The sequence below is a fragment of the Mercenaria mercenaria genome, chromosome 6 (genome assembly GCF_021730395.1).
Source record: "Mercenaria mercenaria strain notata chromosome 6, MADL_Memer_1, whole genome shotgun sequence".
NCBI classification, from domain to species: domain Eukaryota; kingdom Metazoa; phylum Mollusca; class Bivalvia; order Venerida; family Veneridae; genus Mercenaria; species Mercenaria mercenaria.
This window is the reverse complement of record NC_069366.1, coordinates 56766922-56777997: the sequence shown is the minus strand read 5'-3', so window position 1 is coordinate 56777997 and position 11076 is coordinate 56766922. Positions and strand designations below refer to the sequence as shown.

Here is an 11076-nt window from a genome sequence, read left to right as displayed (position 1 = left end):
AAATATCATGTCAATCAAAACACTAGAATTGTCTGACAGTGATATCTGGAATTTTTTAATGCATTAACCAATGTTTCCCACGCAAAAGAACTTTGTCTGCGTTTAAGGAATGAGTATTCATCAATAGGCACTCCTTTTTTATCGTCGGATGAATGGATATTACAGGAGACCATATATCTTGGGTTTCAATTCTAGACAATCAAGTATATAAAGAGAAGATCTCGCTGGTATACACTTTTGATTTGGTGTCTGAAAGTAAATATTTTATCACTTTGTCCTAAAGAAAGGGAGCACTGTTACCATTTGATATGGCCACAACGTATATATGTTATGTTACCCAACATGAAAATGAATCCTTTAAAAAACATAGAACGCTACCAAGTGTCTTTTTGTGCGCAGTGAACTACATTGCAGTTCATTAATTACTCTAAGGAAACAAATCTCTATATTACTTATTTTCAAGATAGATAATGGAGTATTGCATAAAAAACGGAAAGCCAAATCCTTCGTTTGACATGTAACATTAAAATGCGTATTACAAATGTATTCTTTGATATATTCTTTGATATAACAGAAATAGATAATGTCATCGATATTTAACAGACTGTCTGTTTGCCTAGGGTCTACAACAAAGACACCAGTATCGTTATATCATCTCCTGTTCTATTAGTATTACATGCGCGGAGTTTCCTTTTGCTGCATCTTGCAGCAAATCTTGCAGCAACTTTCGTACTTGTATGAATGAATGGTGGATGGTTGTAACTGTAGTCTGGGTCGAGATATTGTGCTAGTGGGTTCTTTACGGGGTTTCTGACCCAACACGAAATTATTTCAGAATCAGCAAAGGACGTCGAATTATTTTGACCTTCTATTACTTAAAGGATACATATTGATCCTTTAAGTTTGCTGCTTAGTTGAAATATTTGCAAATGAGTCATGTGTTCATAGATGCATATCAAAATCTTTTCTGTCTGTACATCCTGTTTAATTATGATTTTTCCATGCGCCAAAACATTATTACCTCTACGCCTTTTGTCTTTTTAAAGGACATTTCTTGTTACCTTTTTATATTGAACAGATTCAGTTGTGTGAAAACTGTTGATTTACCGAGTACGGTTACAACATGAGTTCAATTAATCAATCAATCTGAAGGTTGTGGGGATTGGGGTGAGGGCACGGTATGTGTTGTATATGACCTCATTCAAACCAAGTATTATTTCGCTTTGCTGCGTTTTCGTATGATTCAAAAGGATTTTCCTAAAAATCTTATTGCGAAACGAAGTTTGCATAAATGCATATAATATCATGCTTTCAGATGATCTTCTGTAGGATTTTCTTATATAGAGATATATGAATATCTAACCGTAAAACTCCTATTTGGGACAACGATTATTTATATAACGGACAATGTGAAAAGAGAGTAAACAAATTCTATAAGAAGATTTTTTTTAAAAAATTGAGCGTGGCCAATTAAATCAATTACAGACTCAGTGACAGGTTATGAAATGTGCAACACCTGCCCGAACATTTACTGCAGCTTTCGAATGTAACAATGATTATTTTTGTATTGTTTTGTGTAGAATCACCCCGGTACGAATTCATACAAGTGGTGACTTTCCATCTTAAACTTTAAGAAAGACCTCTCGTATCATTTTGCTTGTTTGTTTTAGTCACCAGTGACAACTGGAACGAGCCACCAAGCATCCCAAGTGAGGTTCCGAAACCACAGCGATGTACGGTAAGTAATCAAATGCAGATGCAAGTATAAAAAGGTAAGAGCAATTTATATAAATGTTTCTTTAAAACGATATTTTGGATATAGACCTCAGAAATACAGGAACATTCTAAACAGTAAGTAGGTTCTGTTACAGCAATATCGTCAATATTACAACTGAATACCAACCTTGGGTCCGTACTGCGTCTTTTTCGTTTAAGTGAGGTCAATATCAGGATTATTTTTCAGACCAAGAAAAAGTCATACTGGCCGGTGATGAAGCCAAAGGTTTATTTCGCTATTCCTAAGTGGACCGAACGTAAAGGGCAATAATTTTTTATCATTGAATCTACATAACTCAATGGTTACATGAGAAAATATTAATACAAATTAAACATTTACAGCAAAGAGTCTTTTTTCTAGATATTTCGGTGTAACAGTTTTTCAAGAACATTAAAATGTTTCATTTAACGTCACTGTTGGACGTAAATGTGTTTCTAAGTTCGCCTACGATTCAGAACAATTTTGTATCATTTCAGTATGGAAAAATATTCGTGTCTACGGTCGTATTGTTGAATTTATCGACTAAAGGTCGACACTTGTCATTATTTGATGATATGTTTAAAAAATTGATAAATTAAAACATTGTGTAGAGAGTGCCAAAGGGGTACGTAGGATCTGGGCCAATTTTGGCCCCCATCAAAATGATGATAAAATATGTGCCGTTTTTTACCAAAATGCATGTATTTTCCAAAAATAAACATTAAAATCTGCAAGGACAATTGTTTATGGAAAATCCAATGTTCACCTTATGTGCTGTAGTGAAAGAAAGCATTAGCGTATCTTGGGGGGGGGGGGGGGGGGGGGTTTATACTTAAATAAATTGGAAAAAACAAAATAATTAATGATAGCTGTTACAAATGTTTGATTAAATATCAATGTAAACACATCAGGCTATTCAAACATACATAAGCCGGTAACAGAATTGTCATAGAAACGGTCTTAACTAAGGGAAATAACTCTTTGGAATCCTGAAACTAAAAATTTCTTAAAAAATCAATATTTTATTGTTTTAATTTTGTTAACGTTTCAAAGTATGATTTAAAATCATGTACAGAGGTAGAATTCTTGGCCTGGTATATTTATGAGTATAAAACGTGTACTTTTACTGTTGGTTTCCATGGGAACAGGGCTAAAATTTAGCATTTTTTGACTTTTTGCATGTTATAGCTTCAATATTTTGATGTTTGTACATTTAATGGACTTATAACTTTTACAATTGACATTTCATAATGCTCCTGTAAAGAAAGCAGAAAAGAGCCTTTCAGTTGCCATGACAACGGGGCTAAAATGTAGCATTTTTTAACTTCTTGCATGTTAAAACTTCAATATTTTGATGTTTGGATATTTAATGGACTTATCACTGTTACAATTGATAATTCATAATGCCCATGTAAACAAAGCAGAAAAGAGCCTTTCAGTTGCCATGGTAACAGGTCATTTGGTAATAATGTTACCTTAGGATAAGTAAGTTTTCATTATTTTTGTCACAACTTTTAAAATTATAAAGATAAATATGTTAGCAGTAATGAAATGGATTTAATTAACTCACTTTGTTTTGCATGCGAAAAAAAGTAAAAAAATATTTCATTGCCATGGCAACAAAAGTAACAAGAGGACCATGATGGTCCTGAATCGCTCACCTATCCCCACATGACCCAGTGTTGAACTGAGTATGACGTCGTTATTTCTATTATTTAACATAGTGACCTAGTTTTTGAGCACATGTGACCTACATATCATCAAGATAAAAAATTCTGACCAATTTTCATGAAGATCCATTGAAAAATATGACCTCTAGAGGTCACAAGGTTTTTCTATTATTTGACCTAATGACCTAGTTTTTGAAGGCACGTAACCCACTTTTGAACTTGACCTAGATATCATCAAGATGAACATTCTGATCAATTTTCATGAAGATCTCTTGAAAAATATGGTCTCTAGAGAGGTCACAAGGTTTTTCTATTTTTAGACATACTGACCTAGTTATTGACTGCATGTGATCCAGTTTCGAATCTGACCTAGATATCATCAAGTTGAACATTCTGACTAATTTTCATAAAGATCCCATGAAAAGTATGGCCTCTAGAGAGGTCACAAAGTTTTTCTATTTTCAGACCTGCTGACCTAGTTTTTGACTGCACGTGACCCAGTTTCAAACCTGACCTAGATATCATCAAGGCGAACATTCTGACCAATTTTCATGAAGATTCATTGAGAAATATGGCCTCTAGAGAGGTCACAAGGTTTTTCTATTTTTTGACCTACTGACCTAGTTTTTAACCCCACTTGATCCAGTTTCAAACTTTACCTAGATATTATCAAGATAAACATTCTGACCAATTTTCATGACGATCTATTGAGAAATATGGCTTCTAGAGAGGTCACAAGGTTTTTCTATTTTTAAACCTACTGACCTAGTTTTTAACCCCACGTAAACCAGTTTCAAACTTGACCTAGATATCATCAAGGTGAACATTCACACCAATTTTCATGAAGATCTCATGAAAAATATGACCTCTAGAGAGGTCACAAGGTTTTTCTATTTTTAGACCTACTGACCTTGTTTTTGACCGCATGTGACCAAATTTCGAACTTGACCTAGATATCATCAAGGCGAACATTCTGACCAATTTTCATGAAGATCCACTGAAAAATATGGCCTCTAGAGGGGTCACAATGTTTTTCTATTTTATGACATACTGACCTAGTTTTTGACCCCACGTGACCCAGTTTCAAACTTGACCTAGATATCATCAAGATAAACATTCTGACCAATTTTCATGAAGATCATTGAGAAATATGGCCTCTAGAGAGGTCACAAGGTTTTTCTATTTTTAGACCTACTGACCTAGTTTTTGATCGCATGTGACCCAGTTTCGAACTTAACCTAGATATCATCAAGATGAACATTCTGACCAACTTTCATAAAGATTCCATGAAAAATGTGACCTCTAGAGTGGTCACAAGCAAAAGTTTACGCACGGACGCACGGACGACGGACGACGGACGCCACGCGATCACAAAAGCTCATCTTGTCACTTTGTGACAGGTGAGCTAAAAATGTATGTTTCAAAGGTTAGAGTACTTTTACTGGAGAAAAATGAGTAGAGACTGCACAATTTCGAAGAGGACCAATTTAAGAGCTGGTCTTATAGCAATGGCACTCGAAACTAGATGTGTGTTCATAGGACACAGGTGCCCCCAATCCTGTCACTGTAACATGGTTTAATGACTCAGGTTAAACAATTTTTAAGATGTTTGCAACACAAACTTTTAAGAGCCTTATGTATATTTTTCACTTAGTTGGCCATAACTCTGGCCTAGCTGAGTAAAATCCTAAAGAAAACTCTTCATAGGCTATAAAACAATCCTCTAATGTTTTATGCTTCTAGGTAAAGTACATTTTAACATACATGTTTCACAAACTTTTTTTTTGAGTAAGTCTGGACATGCCGACCAACATTCCTGTAAACTTTGGTGACTCTACGTCAAATGTTTTTGGAGCTACGCGAGACACAACATTAAAATGACCAATTTTTTACAAGTCAGGGGCCATAACTCCTACATGACTGAATGAATCCGGACGCGAATCCCAAGGTGCACAATTACACATGCTGACCAACATTCCTGTAAAGTTTTGTGACTCTATGTCAAATACTTTCGGAGCTAGGCGCGACACAACACTAAAATGACCGATTTTTACAAAGTCAGGGGCCATAACTCCTACACGACTGAATGAATCCGGACGCGAAACCCCAGGTGCACAACTACACATGCTGACCAAGATTCCTGTAAAGTTTTGTGTCTCTACGTCAAATACTTTTGGAGCTAGGCGCGACACAACATTCCCGAAAGGACGGACAAGAGCAAATCTATATGACCCCACCACTCATGGGGGGCACAAAAAGGACAAAATTATATGTCTCCCATGATGGCCTGTCAGCGGTTACTGGGCACGTAACTTGCATTTATTTTCAGTATGGTTTGAATTTGAACTTTGACCTATTTGCCAAACACTATAGTGGTCATCTACTGAACATAGGCATTCATGCTGCAATGCTGGATGATCATAATAAGTGAAAGTGTTTTCAAGCTTATATCACCTGAATCACTCTTTATCTAATTGTCAGTGACCTTTAACTTTTATCTACTGACCCCAAATTGTTCATCTGTTATGATTTAAAGCCTGATGACCATGGGCAAAATTATCATTCAGCTTTCGATAATAAAATATTTCAGTCTTAGGGTCACTGTGATATTGACATTTCACCTACCAGCCCCTTAAAGAAAGAGATCATCAACAAAACTACAATGAATTTTGACAATCATAAGCTAAAGCATTCGGCTATTATTGATCAGTTACTGCTTTCAGTCTTCTCCATATTTTGTGTATAATCATAAATTCCATTTATTGACTTCCCTTTCCAGTTATTGAAGGCCAAATATGAGATATGACCAAATGCTAACTATTACTTTAGAAAATGAATGCAATGCATTTTCAGTTGTGTACACAACTGACATTAGAATTCATATAATTGTGATACTTGGCTATCATATATGAAGTTAAAAAAAGGAAATATGGAGCTAGTTCCAATCATAATTATGCAGCTTACTAGAAGACTCTAGACTGTATATATCAGCTTTTTTTCTCATAACAAATCACCATTCAAAAAATATATATTTATCATATAGCTGTATCATACCTAATCAATATTATTGCCAGTAAGTATTTATTGATTTATATTTGTAAGGCCATACTATATTAATTGTTAGATTATCATCCACTCCCACTATATTCATGCCTCCCCTTACTATTTTTAGTTTCCAAAATCATCTATGGAAAATTTCTATAAAGAATGTTATAAATTATTAACTTTCAGTTATTATTGTTGCTTATAATCAAATCCATTATAAAATATCTGATCTGAAATAAAAAAAAATAAATAAATAAAAAAAAAACTTCCTTCCCCTTCAATGTGAAGAAAATTTAATCTAGCAATTAATTTATGATGGGCCCAAGATACAAGTTAGGAAAACTATACAATGTATATTCTGCTATTCCATGAACTTGTGAAAAGTATCTGCATAACTTTTTTATCAGTTTTGTTGCATTTATAATAACTTTTTGACAGATGATGGCCACTGAATGTATCATTTTCATTTTTCAAAAAGCAAGATATTTACACAGAAACAAAATTTATTACCATTTAACCTGACATATATTATATAACTACAAGCATTTTATATAAAATAATGATGTAGGAATGTGATAAATTAAACAGTTTGATAAGTAATTAGTATTCATAAGTTATTAAAAACACTTGATTATCAAGAATTTAGAATTAGCACCCACACTGTAACTTTGACTGAAATGTAACACTGGTAGTCTCTTTCAACACTGTAACTATTACCCCCAATTAAATGTTACAAACATGGATATTGCACTTTAACATAAACATTATTCACTTCTCAGTAAATGTGTGTTGTGCAATTATTTATTCCAGGTATGTAATTTCTGATGCTCCAGCATGCAGCTCCAAATTCATTGTCCATGGCTGTTTTCAACCTAGATAGTATACCTAGAATGAAAGAAATAAAAGAATATCTTTCTGGGTAAAAAAGTGTAAACATGTTGAAATGTAGATGCAAATTACTAGAAAAAGGCTTAGTGTCATGACTAATTGAAATGAAATATTCAATCATAAGGTTAAACAGAGAAATCAAACATTCAAAATACATACAAGTCCATAGAAAAACAGCTTAGTCTTTCAACATTTTGGGAAGCTGTATAACCTGGTCTGTAATGTAATATAAAGCAACTTGATAGATTTTAATATATCCTTTTGAAATGAAGTTCCTAAAATATTGAATTTTGTTATGATATATATTGAAATCTGTCTGCTTTTGTCATAGTTGATAGAAAATTTATTCTGAATCTTGTGCAGAAACAAATATATACATGAACTATCTTCTCATCTTTATAAATATAAAAATGCAAAGTACAATCTGTGTGTACATCAGAGCATAATTAGTGTTTTGAAGTTTTATTTATCAGATCTTCTTAGGTAATTCAATTCCTCAGTTACAGGTTTTGTAATTTTGTGAAAGGCATTTGAAGGAAAAGAGTTCTAAATTACCTTTTTATCATACTGGTTGTTTTGGGGCATTCAATGCTTCAAGACACACAGAAATACTCCCTGAAATAAAAAAGTCAAATAATATTTTATGACCTAAGCAATATGCATAATTGTGTGATTCATCAATTAATTTAATTACAGAGGTCATATTCATAATGTTTCTCATATTTTAAATTAGAAAATATTTCAACTTCAGGTCTCTAACAAAACATTGAATATCTTAGATGAAAATAATCTTAGAAGCTTTATGAATATGACCTCAGGTTTATAGATATAAAGCCACAAAATTGATTTAAAAGCAACTTTCTTGAATTAAAAGGTAATGTTCTGGCAGGTACATGTGTACGACTGGCATTCCACAGCAGCTGATCCTTCATTGTGTCATGAGAACAAGTAAGTCACACACCACAACTATATTTTGGGTCTCAGTTGATCTGGTGTTACTCTTGCATAAATATGACAAACATTTTCTTTTACTCTAGAAAATATAGGTCACAGAAATTTCAAAAAGATCATGTGATACACTGCAACCCTGGATATACAGAAAATAGAATAGTTATTTAGTGTTTATGCTTTCAGTAGAAACAAAGTAGATAGATGGTAAGAAATGTGGAGATTAACTTGGGAGGCCTATAATTATCATAAGAAAAAGTGTGTAAGCAAAACTTTATAATTATCAAAAAGACATACCTTTTGACCACTGACCAGTTGAAGGTAACTTAATAATTATCTCAATATTCATACTATTATATCTGAAATATAATACAAAACAAACACTGATTAGTGCAAGACATCACAATATGTCAATAATAATGATAATAAGAAACTACATTACTAGCCTTTGTAATTTCAATCATATTCTGTCGACCTTGAAGCATTCTTTTATATCTGAAGGATTAATTGTCTCATTTGTGAAGGACACCAAAAAAAAAAAATCCATATTTTAATCAATGAACAATATCTCATTGCTTGTATTTGTCAAATTACTGCTTCATTAATTTCATATACAGTACATGTATTCAATGAGTACACACCATTCATCAGGTTGAATAAGAAAAATAATGCAAAATGTAAACACTGTCACTGTGTCAGTATATTTTTTGTCTTCCTACTGCAAATTATTGTGAGTGTAACAGTCTGTACCGTTGTGCCACTTGTGTGTCAATAATTCTGCTCCATTTCCATTGAAATAGAATCGAATGAATACTTCCCTAGTTAACTTAACACAACAAAATGACATTTTGTCTACTTACCTTAAATTTTCAACGTAGAAGGATAAAATGTTGTAATAATTCCTACATAAACAATCTACTTTCGTTTTCACATGCACATGTTGACAGCGGCGCCACCTATAATATTGCCTGGCAACGAGCACCTTGCTTCAAGGGAGGCCACTCTTATACGTGAGAAAGACCAGACAAATAATATCATTTTTTCCAAAATTCATTTATTAGCAACCCTTGCTTCAGTTTCTGGTTAGGAAAATATTAAATAGAATTAACAAATGAAATAGCTGTTATAAACTGTTAACTGAAGCAAGGGTTGCTAATAAGCGAATTTTGAGCCTGAAATGGCCGAATGCAGCAATTTTAACGCAAAATGCCTGTACCGGTCGTACTTTAAACTCATTTTACATCAATACTGAGAATCTGTTATTATTAAAAACGACACAGTTCGGTAGTTTAAAGTTTATTTTAGCGAAAACTGTCGATTTTCAACACTGTCATCGATCTTATTATTTTTCAAAAGTTGGGGGCCATCTGCCTATATAAATCCTACGTACGCCTTTATTTCTCGTTTTTTTACCAAGAGGTATGACTTGTACATGCGATTGTCTACATTGCTTTGTTTGTTTGTTTTGTTTGTTTTGGGTTTAACGCCGTTTTCCAACAGTATTTTAGTCATGTAACGGCGGGCAGTTAACCTAACTAGTGTTCCTGGATTCTGTACCAGTACAAACCTGTTCTCCGCAAGTAACTGCAAACTTCCCCATATGAATCAGAGGTGGAGAACTAATGCTTTCAGACACAATGTCGTTTATCAAATAGTCACGGAGAACATACGCCCCGCCCGAGGATCGAACTCACGACCCCGCGATCCGTAGACCAACGCTCTACCTACTAAGCGGGCGGGCACCTACACTGCTATGTATTTATTCATAAAATATTATTGCCTTGGCTTCTCCATTAAATTATGTAAGCGACAATGATTTAACTCTTTTCACGTCAATACTGATATGTTCTGTAGTAAATTCGCTATTACAAAATTGACAGTTTTAACTCCGCCCATCAGTCGATAAAACGTTTGACCATTTACGATGATTGGTTTAAAGTTATAATACTGTTAAAAATCACCGTTAAGGACGTATGCTAGAATTTGGTGCGAAAATTTTCCCAATGACAGAATTTCTTCAAACTTTGGATATTGAAGGATAATCATCTAAGAAACAAAAAATTGGAATAAAAATCATAGGTCACCGGTATCAAAAAAGAGTTATCTGCCCTTGAAAACGGCATTTCGCCCAAAAATGACGTTTTCAAGGGCAGATAACTCTTTTTCTAATCCGGTGACCTATGATTTTTATTGCATTTTTTTTTGTTTCTTAGATGATTGACCTTCAATATACAAAGTTTAAAGAAATTCTGTTATTTGGAAAATTTTCGCCCATCTCATATACAGGGAATTCTAGCATACGCCTTTAAAATAAAGCAAATAACTTTGTAGATTTGTAGATGACAGTCTAATGAACAAATTCGCCCGTTAGTTAGTCTTGGATGGCCAAATATTGTTGAGATACGAATGGATATAAAACCATGAAATATATAATGACCAGCTGGCCACTCATTCACTCGCCAGGCTTCGCCGAATTCCGTAAACCAACGAAGACAGTGTCACGTGACAAAAATTTAAATACGTCGAAAACAACAATGGCTGATCGGCCGTAATAGGATGTTGCGTAAAGACGGCGGATAAATGCAGAAATTTACAAATATTTTGTTTTTCGATGCCATTTCTACAAACAATGCATTAATGTTATAAAATTAAGTCTGTTGTTAAATAAAAGTGAAAGGCAGTTTACCAGGAAATGCGATACGAATGTGCTAGACATGTTGTTGTTTTGTTTCTTAAAATAGATTAGCGTGGCTCTTTGTACGGTCCCGT

General features: G+C 33.8%; 1 long non-coding RNA gene across 3 annotated transcripts; it reads right to left on the bottom strand.

Moving 5' to 3' along the window:
* Window positions 1-6956: 6956 nt before the first annotated feature.
* On the bottom strand, window positions 6957-10313 carry LOC123551087 (uncharacterized). Of its 3 annotated transcripts, XR_008371368.1 has the most exons (5): window positions 9168-10313; window positions 8605-8666; window positions 7915-7974; window positions 7519-7575; window positions 6957-7356 (listed from the first exon to the last, which is right to left on the bottom strand). It is a non-coding gene; the product is annotated as an uncharacterized LOC123551087 (long non-coding RNA). The 3 variants fall into 3 exon arrangements; XR_008371369.1 differs by having other exon boundaries at window positions 6957-7575; XR_008371367.1 differs by having other exon boundaries at window positions 6957-7974.
* Window positions 10314-11076: the final 763 nt, after the last annotated feature.